Source organism: Lampetra planeri, chromosome 40 (genome assembly GCF_965212315.1).
Source record: "Lampetra planeri chromosome 40, kcLamPlan1.2.h2, whole genome shotgun sequence".
NCBI classification, from domain to species: Eukaryota; Metazoa; Chordata; class Hyperoartia; order Petromyzontiformes; family Petromyzontidae; genus Lampetra; species Lampetra planeri.
In genome coordinates this window covers 6,449,638-6,466,549 of record NC_136146.1, presented here as the reverse complement: position 1 = coordinate 6,466,549, position 16,912 = coordinate 6,449,638, and the positions used below count along the sequence as shown (strand labels likewise).

At 48.4% G+C, this 16,912-nt stretch overlaps 1 long non-coding RNA gene across 1 annotated transcript in view; it reads left to right on the top strand.

Annotated features, from left to right (window-relative positions):
- LOC144731674 (uncharacterized) overlaps nucleotides 1-4,521 on the top strand; it is a 39,724-nt gene extending 35,203 nt beyond the window's left edge. The window contains exon 3 of the long non-coding RNA XR_013588003.1: nucleotides 4,394-4,521. This is a non-coding gene — a long non-coding RNA (uncharacterized LOC144731674). The remainder of the gene's footprint in view (nucleotides 1-4,393) is intronic.
- The last annotated feature ends 12,391 nt before the right edge of the window (nucleotides 4,522-16,912 follow it).

Genomic DNA, 16,912 nt, shown 5'->3' with positions numbered 1-16,912 from the left:
GCGAGTCAGTGACTGCTTTAGTGTTAAAATATGGTGCTGTATTTTTAGGATAGTGTGTTTATAATATCATTTTATGCAGATATCCACATTTATTTAATATTTTTCTTCTGCAGTTTTTATTGAAAATGCAATATTTGATATCTCAAAAACCTGATGTGATAGACAAAAACTGATGCCAGATTTGGAATCAGCACCCCAAAATTATCTTCAAACCGTTGGAATACCTTATGCCAGAAAAAGTGTGTTGACCAGTGTTATCGGCGAAAGTGGCACCCTTCTGATAATTAGCGAAGAACGCTGCTGTACGTTGCAAGGGCGGTCAGGGAGATAGCGGTGCAGACAATTTTTTTTATTGAAGCCATCTGAGTGCGGAGCCTCGATTGTGAATTATTTCATGCGCGTCGGGGGTGTGGGGGTGGAGGAGGTACGGGGGCTTTTCCAGGTATTCTCGTTTCCTCCCACGTGAAGCCAAAACACTGGCGAACGGAATTCATCAAACATCCCAAAATGAGCAGGGACTTTCCTCCTGAGAGAGTCTTTGAGGCTCGACGCGTGAGTTATTCCCGGAGTAAATAAAGGACGTTGTAACACGCGCGTTATTAACCGCGACAATGCTCCCGCGGCGTTTCCAAGTGTCGGCCGTTGTGTGCCTGCGTCATTGTCCAAATTTGCCAAATTCGAAAAAAACAACCCCTCGCATTGTATACACACGGAGCAGTCATTGACGCCCCCCCCGCCCTCCTCCCCCACTACTGGCAGACAACTGCCCCAGGTCACTCGTGCAAATGAGACTCATCCTTGTCTCTTGAGTTCACGCCTTGTTAAACACAGCTAACTTGAAACTTTAATCTTTTTCCAAAAGACTAATCACGGATATATTTGCTCAGTTAGCCGAGGTCTGTCAAACTGTTTGATGGAGAAAGTGGCAAGCTAATCACCCACTCACTAACTCAACCGGTCATTCGCTCATTCATTCACTCATTCACCTACTAACTCACTCAATTACTCACTCACCCTGTCACTTACTCACTCAATCACTCACTAACTCACCGTATCACTCACTCACTCATTCACTCAATCACTCACTCATTCGCCTCCTAACTCACCCACTCACGCACCCACTCACTTACCCACTCACTCACACAACCAATCATTCATTCGCTCACGCACTAACTGAACCACTCGCCCACTCACTGAGGCACGGGTGTAACCCAGACAGTGAGACAAAGTAACTCTATCCCACTTACGAGACCGCGCAGTTCTCATTAAAATCTGCGCAGCATCCTCGAATAAAGACCGACGCATTACCGGCACCAAACCATTCCCTGCCACCGGAACACAGATGGCGATTCCCCCGCATTGGCCCCAGTTAAACCCGAACAGGTGGCCATCGCTTAGGGGCCCTGGATGGGACCTCAAGGTGTGTGGGCAGAGACTAATGACACGCGCCCGCAGGCACCGCGCACGCTTTGATACTTCAAATCCGCGCCTGCAATGCGTAAAAGAACCGTCCCCAAAAGCTGTGGCACGTAGGCGTTGGTTTCCTGCTCAAATGTGGCTACGGTTGCCACTACAGACCCGTCAACTCCTTATTACAGACTCATACTCTTAGGTTGTTTCGGTAAAGTCACGTAGAGGCGGTTACATTTCGATTTAAAGCTTTCGTGACTGCAGGGATTCATCTTCTTGGTTCTTTCGGTAAAGTCACGTAGAAGGGAAGTAATAAAATAATACAAATAAAACATAATAAAATAATTTTCACGACGTTTCGGCCACAACACAAGTAGCCGTCCTCAGGTGAAGACCAAGTCTGTCGAGGCGAAAGCGTCTAAATGAAACACCACCACGTTTGGAGCGTCTATTTAAGCTGGGTTGGAAGGGGGGGAAATGCGCATTTTATTATGTTTAATTTTAATTATTTTATTACTTCCCTTCTACGTGACTTTACCGAAAGAACCAAGAAGATGAAAAGTCACGTAGGTAAAAATAAAAATAAGTAATAAAATAATAGAAGTGTAGGGGTGTTACGGAGGGGCTGTTATAGAATGGGATCAGATGGGAAAGAAATACAGTGGGCGTGGCTATGTCGGTGCACGGGAAGGTGCTCCCAGCGACGTCCGCATCGGGCAGCCTGGGGGGCTGACGCGGAGCTGGGATCCCCCGGGGCCCCACCGCTCAGCGGTGGATTTTGGTATAAAAGGGGATGAGCCGGAGGGCTCGGGGAGAGATGTTGAAGCTAACCAGTGAAGGCTGAAGATCGTCGTAGATAGAGCCCTGGACTCCCCTGGATCGCCGCCCTTATCAGGGCCGAACAGGATCGAGCCAGCGGCGTGGTCCCGAGAGCCAGAGCCGGTGCTCTTGTAAGAGCTGGTCTGGGACTCCGGGTACCGTGAGCCCGACTTACCAGTGTCGGCGAGCTAGCCTCCCCTTGCCCGTTAGTGGAGGACCCAGAGGTAGGCTAGGCGTAGCTAGAGAGTGTATCCCCAGTTAGACGGGTGAGGGGGCCGATACCCCCTCCAGTCTTGTATGTCAGTGTTGTGCTATACCGACACGGAATAAATACGTGTGCCTCCAAACCCCGGCGTCCAGTCTCCTGGAACATTATTACAGAAGTAATAATAGAAATACAATAATAAATCACGACGTTCCGGAGGCAACACAAGTCTCCGTCATCAGGTGGGACCGTCACAGCTAAATTTACTGCATCAAGTGAGGCAAAATTCCAAGAGACAAGCCTTTAAATACAAGTTAAGGGGTGGGGGGGGGGGAGGGGCTTGTCTGAATGTGGTAACCAGGGAATTTAACGGGGGGGTGGTGGGCGGGGCTACAAAAAAAATTGGCGAACGTCGACCTTATTACAGACCGACTCAGACATTATTGGTCACACCGTGACCCTTGCAAAGCCACGTGTTGAAACGTCTGAACGCCGTACGGATCCGAAAACTCGATTTCCCTGTTCAAGAATACGGGGTAAACCGGATGGATTGACAGCTAAGCCACCACCGGTCCAAATCTCTTCTTCCCCGGGACAGTCCAGGAAGTTGGCGTCTGTGTTTTTTTTCCGGCGGCAGGGAATTGATTTGTGGTGGAAGGTGGCATACTCGGGAGTTGGCGGTCATCTCCCGTGTAAGTCCCCCCCCCACCACCACCCCTCTCCCCCCGCCCCCAGAGCCAGCGGTGGAAATTCCTCATTCCTGTGTCGGGGGCGAGTCTCCGCTAGGACAACCAGCCGCCGGCCTGTCCACGAAGTGGTGCACGTGTTTTATCGAGCCCGTTGATGATGCTCTGGATCGCGTGGTCACGCACGTGCTACATGTTCCCCTAGCATGTGGCGCTGCACAGTAGAGGGCAGTCCGGCAAAAAAAAAAATACAACATTGTTGTACTGTGCTTCTGCGCTCACATCTTCGCCAGCCCCACACCGTCCAGCGGGGTGAAGTGTGGTCACTCACATAATCCCACACAAAACGACAATAACAACGATCTAATAGATCGCTCACTCACGAAGAGAGAGGACCATTCAGAGGCACTCGGATGACATACAGACACACGAGCACGAAAGCAGCCGCTTCAATGAGCCTGCGTAAACAATTGTCCAAGCTCTGCGGTCCTCTACCTACGGACACATCATCAGCCAATGAACGAGTGTTTACACTTTGGAGGAAGCCGGAGTGCCTTTCAGAAAACCCCACGCGTTGCGATGCCACGGCGGGTGGGGGTTGAACACTCCATCCAACGCAGGCTGGAAACCGATGGTGCCCACGTGTTTGCCGCACCGCCTTCACCTGGCGAGCCACGGGGTTACGACTCCTTCTCGACGCCCAAAGGGTTGAAGTGAGGGCTACGGTGAACCACCAACCCCTCGCCGCTCTCTCCCGAAGGCGCTGGAATACGCCACCACCACCAGCCAGCCGGGCGATGAGATAGAACGCCGTTCGAGAGTCGGGTAAACTCCGCGCAGGCTTTTGAGCATTGTTAGCTCGGGAGTTTTGCCAGCGTCTGAAAGTGGCGGCATGAATGCGAATGAGTAACGGGTGGGGGGCTTTTTTGTGGAGGAACGGAGGGGTGGGGGGGTAATGCGCACGGCCAAGTCTCGGTGAGTGGGCAGCTCCGGCTGGCACGCAGACCCGTGGGTGGACAGGGGGTCACCCACCTGCGTTAAAGTTAAACAAATGCATTATTTACGACTGTAGATTGAATTCTGTGGACGTTTTTTTTTGTATCTGCGTATCGAGCACGCTCACCCAACTGTGTTATAGGCACGCGGTCGTTGGCTGCATCATTTATCCAGGAAAGCCTCCGAGAATGCCGATACTTCTTGTATTCATACTCTTTCACGAAAGCTTCAAATCAAGATTGAGCTTCTTGTATTGTTTTTGTTTTTGTCCCTGCAGGCTTCTGGCAATGGAAACTTTGGCCAATGCCGGTTATTCTCACATCAGCGGCGGCTTTTGGCTCAACCAACGATCAAAGTGACGAAGTCTTCTTGGTTCTTTCGGTAAAGTCACGTAGAAGTGAAGTAATAAAATAATAAAACATAATAAAATAATTCTCACGACGTTTCGGCCACAACGCAAGCAGTCGTCCTCAGGTGAAGACAGACCTGGTCTTCTCCCCGACAGACCTGGTCTTCACCTGAGGACGGCTACTCGCGTTGTGGCCGAAATGTCGTGAGAATTATTTTATTATGTTTTATTTTTATTATTTTATTACTTCCCTTCTACGTGACTTTACCGAAAGAACCAAGAAGATGAATCCCTGCAGTCACGAAAGCTTTAAATCGAAAAATAAACGGTGGTCACCACATCACGCTGCGCTTTCGGATGCGCTTCTGTGGCCGTCTGGAACGCTCTTTCCTTCCGATATTAGGAAGCCACTGGAGCTATGCACATTAAAATCATCCAGAATGAAACCTAATTTCTTCAGAACTGCTTTTTGTGTTTAGTTTGTTGTCTTTCCCCGGCAACTCCGATCAGCACGGTGGGCTGCGTGCGGTGTGACAGAAATGCAACATCCATGCAGAAGAGTTATTTACAGTTGCCTGTGGGAGGAAACTGGATTGCCTGGAGCAAACCCACCCAGGATCGAACCCACGGCCACTTATGCACCAGGCGATGGAGATAACATCTCCTCGCAACCGCGGCGCCCCCCCAGATAACATCAATTATTCTTAGACACGAAATTTGATGCTCATGCCGTGAGTATGAACATTAAATTTCATTCAAGAGGACAACTCCACTCAGCTACCCCACTACAACCACGTGGTGTTCTGGTGGAACAAGCGGACTCCTCCACTCAGCTACCCCAGTACAACCACGTGGTGTTCTGGTGGAGCCCACTCAGCTACCCCACTACAACCACGTGGTGTTCTGGTGGAGCAAGCGGACTGCTCCACTCAGCTACCCCAGTACAACCACGTGGTGTTCTGGTGGAGCCCACTCAGCTACCCCACTACAACCACGTGGTGTTCTGGTGGAGCAAGCGGACTGCTCCACTCAGCTACCCCAGTACAACCACGTGGTGTTCTGGTGGAGCCCACTCAGCTACCCCACTACAACCACGTGGTGTTCTGGTGGAGCAAGCGGACTGCTCCACTCAGCTACCCCGAACGTTGCCGTCGAATGGAATCGGCCGTCGTGCTGGTGCCAGATGGTTTGCTGCATTGCAAGACCGCGAGAGATATTGAAGGCTTGGTGGTGGGAGGTCTTCATCCAGCAGTGGATTGATCATGGTTGATGATGGTCAGGTGTAGGAAAAGCGCTCAAGTATGACCGATAACTGGATATGCTGCCCACACACACACACACTCCTATGACACTTGCAATCCAGTAATTTATCATTTGATCAGATAGCTATAGTCTCACCGTCGGTCAAAGGAAAATAATAAGGCATTTCACGTGGATTTGCTACCAATTTCATCAGCGGCAATATTTTAAATGAGTTTCTCGATTGGAACCAAGCAGCACTTCACGCATATTACAAGAATGTTTTTTTCATACGATCCATCCAATAACGACAACCTTCACCCACCTCCCCCCCCAAGTATAAAATAATTCACATTACCCTGACATTGATGCCCACGTAGCCCACGGAAAGACTCACCAAATTACTTGGTTTTGAAATAAAATTGGCTCGCTGTGGGGGTATAACATTTATTTTCTCGCGTGGCCAACGTTTATTTTTTTTTCTTCACTGCTGGCTCAAGAGGTTAGCGCGCCAGGCCGGCAACGCACGGCCCCTGGGTTTGATTCCAGGCTACAGCTGCTGTCTACGGGTTACTCAAGCATAGTGGGTTCATCGCCTCAGCTCCGTCACCAATAGTTCGCATAGCGACTCATAGACTAACATAGAGACTCGTAGACTAACAAAATGAGACTCATAGACTGACATGGAGGTCCAAAGACCCACATGGAGACCTGTGGACTTAAATGGAGACCCATAGACTCACATGGAGACCCATAGATTGACATGGAGATCCATAGACCCACATGGAGACCCACAGACTCACATGGGAACCCATATACTTAAATGGAGACCCATAGACTCACATGGAGACCCATAAACTTTATTGTGCAGTGAGCTAATGGTCCCAGTCCGGTCACAAATAACTCACATAGAGACTCATAGACTCACATAGAGACTCATAGATTGACATGGAGATCCATAGACCCCAATGGAGACCCACAGACTCACATGGGAACCCATAGACTTAAATGGAGACCCATAGACTTAAATGGAGACCCATAGACTTAAATTGAGACCCATCGACTCACATGGAGACCCATAGACTTGAATGGAGACCCATAGACTTAAATGGAGACCCATAGACTCACATGGAGACCCATAGACTTAAATGAAGACCCATAGACTTAAATGGAGACCCATAGACTTAAATGGAGACCCATAGACTTAAATGGAGACCCATAGACTTAAATGGAGACCCATCGACTCACATGGAGACCCATAGACTTAAATGGAGACCCATAGACTTAAATGGAGACCCATAGACTTAAATGGAGACCCATAGACTTAAATGGAGACCCATAGACTCACATGGAGACCCATAGACTCACATGGAGACCCATAGACTTAAATGGAGACCCATAGGCTTAAATGGAGACCCATAGACTCACATGGAGACCCATAGACTCACATGGAGACCCATAGACCCACATAGAGACCCATAGACTTAAATGGAGACCCATAGACTTAAATGGAGACCCATAGACTTTAATGGAGACCCATAGACTTAAATGGAGACCCATAGACTTAAATGGAGACCCATAGACTTAAATGGAGACCCATAGACTCACATGGAGAACCATCGACTCACATGGAGACCCATAGACTTAAATGGAGACCCAAAGACATAAATGGAGACCCATAGACTCACATGGAGACCCATAGACTGAAATGGAGACCCATAGACTTAAATGGAGACCCATAGACTTAAATGGAGACCCATAGACTTAAATGGAGACCCATATACTTAAATGGAGACCCATAGACTCACATGGAGACCCATAGACTCACATGGAGACCCATAGACTCACATAGAGACCCATAGACTTAAATGGAGACCCATAGACTCACATGGAGACCCATAGACTTAAATGGAGACCCATAGACTTAAATGGAGACCCATAGACCCACATAGAGACCCATAGACTTAAATGGAGACCCATAGACTCACATGGAGACCCATAGACTTAAATTAAATAGAGACCCATAGACTCACATGGAGACCCATAGACTTAAATGGAGACCCATAGACCCACATAGAGACCCATAGACTTAAATGGAGACCCATCGACTCACATGGAGACCCATATACTTAAATGAAGACCCATAGACTCACATAGAGACCCATAGACTTAAATGGAGAAGCATAGACTTAAATGGAGACCCATAGACTCACATAGAGACCCATCGACTCACATGGAGACCCATAGACTCACATGGAGAACCATAGACTTAAATGGAGACCCATAGACTTAAATGGAGACCTATAGACTCACATGGAGAACCATAGACTTTATTGTGCAGTTAGTTAATGCTCTCAGCCCGGTGACACGAGTTCGATTCCCACACACGGCCAATATCGGTGACGAACCGATCCTGTGCCTCCGTTAGGTCAACTCAGCCTTCCTATCCACCCACTCACGCCCTCGTGCGCCGTGTTGGCCCTTCATGTACGCTCGCCAACAGCACTTGCTCCGACGTGCGAGCGAGCGAGCGAGTGAGTGCCGTGCTCACGAGCCATTCGGCAGTCGCTCGGACCGGAGGACGTGCAAAGGGCGGGCTCCTGGCACGATCCTTTGAAATGAAGCAGCAAAATTATTTTTTTTTTGGAGGGGGGAGCACTCGATAGCTGGCGCGCACCTTTAATTCGGTGAGACGGTGGGAAGGGTTGGGGGGAGGGGATGGCGGTGGCGGTGGTGGTTGTTGGGGGAGGCGGAGTGACCGTGGGAAGGAAATCAATGAATAGTTTTTGGGGCGTCTCTTGGTCGAGCACAGGGAGAAGCGAATGGAACGGTTGTTTTTTTACAGCGAGCGTTCGAAAGGGGCTCCGCGGATCGTCGAAGCATTTTTGTTTGTTGACATTTTAGTTGTTGTCGTAACTTGTTCTCGGTTCCTTCGGAAATTGCAGGTACATTGGAAGGAGCTGCCAGCGCTTGGAGCGAAGCGTCGGGGACATCGTGGCGAACTTACACGAGGTGCGATCTGAACGCCACTGCGGAGAATCACCCACGAACGACGCAGTGGTGAGAGCCCTCGGGATGTTTGAGTGCATTCCCCTCGTGTGCTGGGTTGGTCTCCTCCAGGCGCTCCAGTTCCCTCCCACAGAGCAAATAAAACCCAACACTCCAAAATGTTTATTTTGTTGAACTTCTTTCGCACCGTACGCAGCTAACCGTGTTAATCGGAGGTGCAGGGGAAGGACTACAAACTAAACACGTAAAGCAGTTCTAAAATAAATCAAGGCGATTTAAAAGTGCATAGTATCCAGTGGCTTCCTAATATCGGATAGAAGAGCGTTCCAGACGGACGCTCCAGCACATCCATTGTCAGGATTTATTTGTGCTATGCCACACCCCAACCCCCTCGCTAAACTACTCAGCGAGCCGAGGTCAAATCAGCCTCAAATGAGTTCCTGATGCGGTGTGTAAACATCGCTGATGGGGAGACAAAGGCGGCCGGGCGTGGTGATGGCCACGCACCCCCTCGTGTGTCGTGCCGGCCTTCATAGGCGCTGCTCGCTAGCAGCACTTGCCTCTGGACGATTAATCGATTTCAAATCGAAATTGCAATTTGAAACAATGCGATTAGCAAATCGCAAAGGCTGAGATTTTTGGAGATTTCAAAAGTCTTATTACTTTGTTATTGGAATTGTTTTTTTTTTATAACTTAATTTATTTAACTGAACAATTGTTCTATGTTTGATTGTTCTGTTTCAATTAACACATTTTAATAAATACATGTTGGAAGCAATTAATATATTTTAAGTTCTCATCCTTGCTTTAGAATATATAGAGCAGTTCATATTTTGACGGTATCATGTGGTAATGCTCCATCACGTGTTTTAAATCTATTACACAGTGAAAATTGAACTGAAGCTTGACTTAAAAAAAATGGCATCGCAAATCAAATCATCGCAATATCTGTCAGAAAAATCTTAATTAGATATTTTCCCCCAAATCGTTCAACCCTATCGTAGAGGCGCCAGAACCTGTACGGAAACTCATGGCACGCAACTCACGTCCGTGCCAATGATAGCCGGAGCGATGTTTGTTCTTGACGGTAATAGTTTAGCGATCGTGCGAGAAACGAACACGTCACGGCGAGCTAGCGCCGCACATACGAAATACTCACCCCCCCCCCTGCCAGGATCTCGGAACTTCAACGATTCAACGGCATTGGCACCCTCGAAGAGATATAGATTTGATTAGAGCCTGCTTGTGACCTGCCTGCCCGCAGATGATCCACTCGTGCAGCGATCTTCATTGCAAGGCCCGCCAGGGGCGACAACACCCCCTACCATCATCGCCATCGTGTCGCTGTCAAACCCCCGATGGTTTCAAATGTGGTGTAGCCCTGCTCACACTCATGATGTCTTATCGGCGAAAGTGCCCCCCTCCCTCCCCGCTGGCCTAATCGATCGCCCGCTGACCCTTTCGGCTCATTTGGCCTCCACCATGCACGGCCGTGTCACGCACGTATGTTGAATTTCTTTCGCACCGTACGTAACCCACCGTGCTAATCGGAGGTGCGGGGAAAGGACAACAAACTAAACACAAACATCAATTCTAAAGGAATGGGTTTTCAATCTAGATAATAATTTAAAAGTGCACAGCTCCCAGTAGCGTCCGAATACCGTAAGGAAGAGCGTTCCAGACGGCCGCAGAAGCGCATCTGAAAGCGCACTCCAAAGGCCGCTGCTGTTGCTGCGAGGATGAGTGGAGTTCGCGCGATGGTGGTTCTTGAACGAGACGATCGAGGTAACTGTGATCCCTTTGCGGCAAGCACTTTCTCGTGTGCGGAACGAGTGCGATGATCTCGTCGCGTCTTCGTTCGGCACAAGCGGAAGCCAACGCGGCTCGGAGAATTCGTCAACGCAGCCGCGAGCCCTCGGTGCCCCTCGGAGTTTCCTCCGAACTGTGTGTGCGTGTGGGGAAGCGGTAGAGTAGTTGCTGTGAGCGCCCTGCAAGACGAACCCAGCGATCCGAGTTCGATTCCCGCTCACGACCGACACCAGTGACGATTATCTGAAACGGTCCTGGGCTTCCCCTAGGTTCACTAAGCCTCAAATAGGTACATGTTGCCGCGTGTAAACATTGCCACTCGGGAGACAAAGGCGGTCGGGCGTGGTGCTGGCCAACGCACTCCCTCGTGTGCCGTGCCGGCCTTCATAGGTGCTCGCTAGCAGCACTTGCCCCAGCAGTCTGTTAAGGCTACACGGCAGATCTTTGTCTTTTTGTCTTGTACTCTACTATAAAATATCGGCGCCAGAATCTGTATGGAAATTCACTGCACGCAGCTCGCGACACGTGCCAACGATAACTGGAACGATGCTTGTCCCGAGGGTACTGTGTGTTGTAAACCCTCCTCCACCCGGCAAAGTCCATTCATAAAAAAAAAATTCACGTGTTATCAAACGTGGCCAGGATGTATTACTGCTTCAGCAGCCGATCTTGACACCTCTGGAACCGATCATCGGCATGTCCACTCGGCTCCACATGATCCTGTACCACATGAGCCAATCTCTTCTCGAGCCCGTGCCAGTTTAGCCCCCCTCTGTCTTGCCAAACAGAAGCTGTTTGGGTTTAGCAGGGGCTGGGCATGCGGGCTACGGGACCCAGCCAAAGCAGCCTTGCCTGCCGGAGGTGCTCGCTGATGGGAATGTGTCCAGATCTTTCAAAGATCTGCGAGCTCCTCAGTATGGATCGCAGGTAAGCGAGCCTGAATGTTTCAAACTGGTGGAGATGTTCCTTCAGAGGGGGTCCAAGTTTCGCAAAGAAACACGGAGGGGCATAGCTGTGCCCTGTAACAGACTGTTGGGACAAGTGCTGTTAGCGAGCACCTATGAAGGCCGGCACGGCACACGAGGGGGTGGGTGGCCAGCACCACGCCCGGCCGCATTTGTCTCCCGAGTGGCGATGTTTACTCACCGCACCAGGTACTCATTTGAGCCTGAGTCGACCTAAGGGAGACCCATGACCGTTTCAGCCAATCGTCACCGTGAGCGGGAATCGAACTCGGCTCGCCGTGTCCGTAGCGCACACGCTCACGAACGCAACTCACGCACACACACACACGCGCACGCTGGTGGCAAACTTATTTTTAAATCCTTTATATTAAGTTCGCTTGCTTGCTTGCTTGCGTGCTTGCGTGCTTGCTTGCTTGCTTACGACCGTGCAAATCTTTCGGTCGTTTTTTAACCCACTTCCCGTGATCCAATCGAGCTGACATTTTCCACACAGACTCGTTGTGCGTGACAATTAATTTTCGTGAAAATTTTTTTCCAAAATGTTACACTGTTTAGGGAAATTTTTAAAAATATTTAATTACCAATTGCTTAATGCTGGCAGACAATTATCTGACCCATAGGTGGCAGCCATCTCAAGCCAGCGGACGAGAGGACTCTAGCCGCCACGCATATTAAAGATTTAGAGTGAAAAACTTTGTTTTTACGGGTTAATTTTTTCATTGTAAATTTGAAGTTTTCGTGACTTCAAGATCCATACTCGTTGGTTCTTTCGGTAAAGTCACGTAGGTGAAATAATACAATGAAAACAAATAACGTCGCGATTTAATTAATATATTTTATTTTTTTCACCTACGTGACTTTACAGAAGCAACCAAAGAGTATGAACTTTTTTGTTGTTCTCAGAAGTGTAAATGGATGAGTGGCCCCGAGTGTGAAACGTTGCGCTGGCGGCGTGTGATGGCAACGTCTTGCGAGCCCGGGTACCGTGGCTTCAGCCGTGCACCGATTCTCTGTCGGGGCTTGAATCCTCCACGCGACTCAATCGTTCGTCCTGCAAGGGGCAGCTTTTGTTTCCTGCTTTGGAGGCAAATTTTGCGGCGCTTCATTTTGTGTGTAGTTTTTTGTATTTTCATGGCATTTGGGTGGGGGACCTGACCTTTAAATTATTTACATCTCTCCCTGTAGAGTAAGTTGTGAGTGACCTTTAGCATGCCTTCACAAATTGGAATCCATATGCCGCACTGCGCATTTCATCTTGAGTTAGTGCTGTGATGTTACATTTTTATCAGTTTTGTCGTTAATTATTACCATTGTATCTTGAGCGAACATAATTTTTTATTTGTAGTACGTAATTATCATTGTCATTTGGGCAGTTAGTCAATCGGCAGGTTATCTGTGTTGGAGTAAATTGTGGATGACTTCCACCTCGACCTAAATGTCTGGACAGTGTGAAAGAGTTTGGTGATTGGACAGAAAACTTCAAATATTGGTAGTGGGGAGAGAAAAGAGTACGTCTACCATAGAGATGGAGTCACAGAATCTTCTCAGATGCAGGTTTCATATTGCTCCATCGTGCAGGAGCGTGACAGGGCGAAGGGGTGGAAGCCTTCATCCGGCAGTGGATCGATCGCGGATGATGATGACGATGCTGATTTAGACTGGCGACTGTTCAATAACGTGACGCCTCACTTTGTTGGAAGCAGCTTCAACATAATCATTTTTATTTCAAGTGGTATTTATAAAAATGTTCATTCCATTTGGCAGCCCGCAATAAAACAGTGACAAAAGCCACCACTCTCTATTCTGTGAAATGTCTTACAGCACAGCACGAAGAAGCATTTGCCAGCAATTGGGTACAACGCAAACTTTGACCAGAAACAGACTGTACAGGAGATCTCAGTTCCAATTAAACATCTAGAAAACATTAACGAGGATGGTTTAAACAGGCAATGCAAGCAGGAATTTCATCATGGAGGGGGGGGGGGTTAGTTTTTTTTGTCATTTTCATTTTGCAGTCACATAGAAATGCTTTGGAGTTCGGCGGTTTTCAAAATTCCAGCCCCACCATCGGTTCTGCATCCAGTCCAGATTTCCACATTAGATACCAGTCCAGATTTGAATCCGAATCCAGTCCAGATTTCCACATTAGATTTCAGTCCAAATTTGAATCAGAATCCAGTCCTGATTTCCACATTGTATTTCCGTCCAGATTTGAATCAGGCTCCAGTCCAGAGTTCTGAATCCAGTCCAGATTTTCACATTAGATACCAGTCCAGATTTGAATCCGAATTCAGTCCAAAGTACTGAATCTAGTCCAGATTTGAATCCGAATCCAGTACAGATTTCCACATTAGATTCTAGTCCAGATTGTAATCCGAATCCAGTCCAGAGTCCTAAATCCAGTCCAGATTTCCACATTAGATACCAGTCCAGATTTGAATCCGAATTCAGTCCAAAGTACTGAATCTAGTCCAGATTTGAATCCGAATCCAGTACAGATTTCCACATTAGATTCTAGTCCAGATTGTAATCCGAATCCAGTCCAGAGTCCTAAATCCAGTCCAGATTTCCACATTAGATACCAGTCCAGATTTGAATCCGAATCCAGTCCAAAGTACTGAATCTAGTCCAGATTTGAATCCGAATCCAGTCCAAATTTCCATATTAGATTCTAGTCCAGATTGTAATCCGAATCCAGTCCAGAGTCCTAAATCCAGTCCAGATTTCCACATTAGATTTCAGTCCAGATTTGAATCCGAATCCAGTCCAAAGTCCCGAATCCAGTCTAGATTTTAATCCGAATCCAGACCAGAATCCTTAATCCAGTCCAGATTTCCACATTAGATACCAGTCCAGATTTGAATCCTAATCCAGTCCAGAGTCCTTAATCCAGTCCAGATTTCCACATTAACCGGTCTTTCTTTCTTTTTTTCGTTTTGCCTTCTCGCACGCGCAAGCCAGGATCGCCCCACCCCACCCCCCCGTTTGTGTCCCGTTTAAATTGGAGCAACTTGGAACAATCTGGTGAGCGGATCGCGACTTTAAAGGAACTGGCATTTTTGACAATCGGGCACCTCGAGGAAGCAACGGAAACGAATTTCGACTCAATACCTTTTTAAAATGAGGTCACAGACGACATCACGAGTTTCAGGCAGGGTGATGTAAACGGATGCTGTTCACACTGGGATATAGAGTGTCCCTCTCGCTCTGTTGATCTCTTACCCCTTTAATCGTGTAATAATCATATATTTGTTTCAATATCCCCCCTGTTGACAAACATCCTTTGACTCAAGCATCTTCCTCCTCATTAAAAGCTTCGCGCCCAAAACTCCACCACCGCCACCACCACCCCAATGCAATGTGGTTGCTCTATCAGTAAACAAATGTTTGCCTTTTGTTAACGGCCCAGCGCGCGCTGCTCTGGAGTAGAACCTTTTCTTTCTTTCTCTTTCTCTCTCCAAAAGAACTTTCCATCGGTTATCGCATCGAACGGAAGTAACGCAGAAAATGTAACAAAAATCCGGCTTTGCAGGTTCGAGCTGGAGAACGTTTTTTTTCTTTCCATTCGTGTGCCTTCGTTTTCACGCCTCTTTACCACCACCACCACCAACCACCACCCACCGCCAAAACCCCATCCCACAACCCACCGCCGCCACTTCCCCGTCCTCTCTCCATCAGTCTCGAACAGCATCGCGAGCGAGCGAAATCTTCGAGACGAGCGAAGCGCCGGGCGGCCCCGATGCTCACGTGGTCCCACCACCATCCCCAGCTTTGTTCGCTCCGCTCCGGCGAAAGAGGCTGCCGTGAATTCGTGAGGAGCAGGAGGAGGGGGGGGGGAGAGAGAAGCGCGCGGTTTTGCGCTGCAAAGGAGGATTCTTTGTTGGTGTGGTTTTTGAAAAAATATCTTTCCACCAAATCTTTTTTGTTTTCACTTTAACTCCTGCTGGGTTGTTGTTGCGTTATCTCATTGTAATCCACCGTTGTTGTTGCTGCTGTTATCTCATTGTAACCCACGGTTGTTGTTGTTGTTGTTGCGTTATCTGATTGACCCACGGTTGTTGTTGTTGTTGTTGCGTTATCTCAATGTGACCCACGGTTGTTGTTGTTGCGTTATCTCATTGTGACCTCCCACGGGAACCCAGCCATCACGGCGACATCGGCACCGTCTCTCTCTTCCGCGTGCATCATCCTCCTCTTCCTCTCCCTCCTCCTCCTCCTCTTCCTCCTCCTCTCGTGGGGGAGAAGAGACTCGCGCGGGCGCACGCGACACGAGCAACGTAGAAAGAGAAACGACATTGCACGGAATTCTTGTTTTGTAAAAGTGTTTTTTTTTTCGTCGCCATCGTCGTTGTTGAAGTTGTTGTTGATGTCGTTAGCAGTTGTTGTTGTTAGTAGTTGTTTTAGTAGTAGGAGTATAACTCTTCTGAATGAACTCCAGGGTTCATTCGAGGCTAAAGCGGAACCTTCCGTCAGTGCGCCACCACCCAGGTGTGCGAAGCCAGTCGGGCCCAGGCCCCCACCTCACCTTGGGAGGTGGAGGAGGTTGCAGCTGTCGATGATGAGCAGAGTGATTGATCGGCCGAGTGATTGATCGGCCGAGTGATTGATCGGCCGAGTTTCGAGCACAAAGTTTTTTGTTTTGTTTTCGCTTTAGATTCCAAGACCACGCGCGGTGCCTTTATCGCCTTTCTTGTAAACTTTTTTTTTGGGGCTGTGCTTGGCTTCGGCAGGGGGCATCTCTCTCATGGGCTCCCTCCCCCTCCCACGACCCCCGTTCACATCCTCTGTCGCCGTCTAACCCGTGTGGTTGCTGTAGTTAATGTACGTGGCCTTCTTTCCCGGGTCGGCTATTCTCGACACGGAAATGATGAAGCAACGCAAAGTGGGATAATACGGCGACAACAACAAGCAGTGTAAACAATAACAACACAAATCAAGCAGAAGAAAATGGGACGTAAATAATAAATGCACACACACACGCACAGGGACAAGAGTGGGGTTAGCGCACGTTCGTTCGCACGCACGTGCGTGTCCATGCACAGGTTCACAGTTGAGTGTGGGCGGGCATGCGGTAATTCACCTTCGCGGCGAATCGAGTACAAACAATTTGATTGCGTCTTCTTGGTTCTTTCGGTAAAGTCACGTAGAAGGGAAATAATAAAATAATAAAAATAAAACATAATTAAATAATTCTCACGATGTTTCGGCCACAACGCAAGCAGCCGTCCTCAGGTGAAGAACAGGTCTGTCGGAAAGACAGCGTCTGAATGAACACCACCAGGCTTGGAAGCGTATATTTAAGCTGGGTTGGAGGGGGAAGAGCGCCTTGACAAAATAATTTGCATATCAAGAAGAATTTAGCATATTTATGTTTTATTTTTATTATTTTATTATTTCCCTTCTACATGACTTTACCGAAAGAACC